This window comes from Lissotriton helveticus, chromosome 5_1 (genome assembly GCF_964261635.1).
Source record: "Lissotriton helveticus chromosome 5_1, aLisHel1.1, whole genome shotgun sequence".
NCBI classification, from domain to species: Eukaryota; Metazoa; Chordata; class Amphibia; order Caudata; family Salamandridae; genus Lissotriton; species Lissotriton helveticus.
The window spans coordinates 143480602-143482997 of NC_136065.1; positions in this window are offsets into that span (position 1 = coordinate 143480602).

The following is a 2396-nucleotide window of genomic DNA, read 5'->3' on the forward strand; positions in this document are numbered from 1 at the left end:
TAAGAAAGAAGAATATTTGAGAAATGTAGAAAAAACTCCACTGTAAAACCATTGGGCCCTGGGGTTTTCCCCAATTTGAAGTTTTGCAAAGCACTGAAAATGTCCTCAACCGTCAGATCCTCTTCTAGGGGTTGAAAGTCTAAATCTGGACTGATGTTGTGTGAGATTCAACTTGGTGCTTCCGGGGTATATAGAAATTTATAAAATGTACCAAATTATTCTAGAATATCATTATGGTTAGTAATAGATCAACCTTGAACACCCATCACTGAGTCAATAACTCTCCATTCCTTCCTAACCTTTAAATAATTTGCTAACAGTTTGCCAGCTTTGTTTTTCCATCCATAAAAGCGAGCACTCTGTTGAAGGAGAATACAGTTAGCCTCATTGGTAGAAATAGAGTTAAATTGGAATTCTGCCTGGATTAAATTATGTAGATCTGAGGACAATTTAGAGGAAAAAATACTTTTGTTCTAAAGATTTTATAGAAGAAAGCAGGGCTTTGTGCTCCTTTGCATGACTTCTTTTAGTTCTAGAAACATAATGCATTATAAAGTCCCTTGCAGATGCTTTAAACTTATCCCACAGCATCGGGGGAGAAACGGTATCATTATCATTAATCTAAAATATTCAGAGATGGAAGAGCCAAAAGAACTAGAAAATTGAGGATCCTGTAAAAGAGAGTTATTAAATCTCCCTCTATGCGAAGGAATAGGGGGGGGCTAAATCCAAGTCAGTAATAACCATAGCATGATCAGAGAGAACAACTGGGGAAATATATGATTGTGTGATATGCTGCGAAAGAGACTTAGCGGTACAAAAGGGGGTGGTGATGGACGGAGCATCTGAACCAATCAAACACTCACACCCAGTCAACAGATCTGAGTTTAATCCATGACCGTTCTTTAGCCCACTCTGCCACCCCAGTTCAGACATGGCCATATGCAAATCAGTCTGACCCTGTGCCTCATGGGAACAGTCCAGTCCGAACCGCCAAGCCATGCCTTCCCTGGACCGGAATCAAGCTTCCTAGGACTGGTTTCTGGCATTCCAGCCGTCTTCAGCCAGGCTTGCTTGAATCCAGTGGCAAAGTGAGCGAGGGACTCAACGTCTGAGCATACCCTGCCAACTTATGGCGAACAAAGCGGTACAAAAGGGGGTGGTGATGGAAGGAGCATCTGAACCAATCAAACACTCACACCCAGTGAACAGATCTGGGTATAATCCATGACCGTTCTTTAGCCCACTCTGCCACCCCAGTTCAGACATGGCCATATGCAAATCAGTCTGACCCTGTGCCTCATGGGAACAGTCCAGCCCGAACCGCCAAGCCATGCCTTCCCTGGACCGGAATCAAGCTTCCTAGGACCAGTTTCTGGCATTCCAGCCGTCTTCAGCCAGCTTGCTTGAATCCAGTGGCAAAGTGAGCAAGGGACTCAACGTCTGAGCATACCCTGCCAACTTATGGCAAACAAAGCTGTACAAAAGGGGGTGGTGATAGAAAAAATTGGATCTAAGCAGAAAGTGTCCCATGAAAAGGTGAATAATAAGTATACTCCCGCATAGTAGGATTGAAAATCCTCCATGAATCTACCAATGTGCCCCGTGTGAAGGCCATACGAAATTGTTTATGCATTCTTTGAGTTAAAAACTGGGACTGGGAACAACTATCTAGAAAGCGATCCATAACCTGATTGCAGCCCACCCCCCCAAAATAAAATATAAATCATGATATTGCGCACATTTCCTAGCAATTGAGGGCCAAAAAGTAAAGTCAGGAATCGTTGGGGAATACACATCTAATATTGTAAGAGGGATACTATCTATAAAACAGGTAACAATAATCCACCTGCCTGCATCATCTGTTTTCTGTGAAATAACAGTAACATTAATAGATTTCCTGCACAATATAACAACCCCATTTTTAAAAATTTAACGACGGGGAAATAAACACGGGCGCTTCCCAGCTATGTTTGAATTTAAAAGATTCTAATTCTAAAGGTGGGTTTCCTGTAAAAGAACTATATCTGGATTAGATTTCATCCATCAAATGAGATCATATTCTCTGTCTTTTAACTGGATTTCTAGATCCTTTCATATTCCATGTTATAATATGGAATTATTATAAACCATGAAACAAAACTAGCATTGCTGAAGAACAATAACTTGAAAAAGAAAAAAACAGGGTACGACAAGGGGAAAGGAAGAACAAGTAAGGATGACATTAAGAAGAAAAATAACAAGAGATAAGAAGGGAAACAAAGAGAATTACAAAGGAAGGGCAAGAAAGAAGACAGGAAATCCAAACAAAGAGACAGTACATATCCCAAGGGGACGACTGAAGTAACATACCTGTGGAAGTCAGGAAAAGACAAAAAAGAGGGTGGTGACGACCC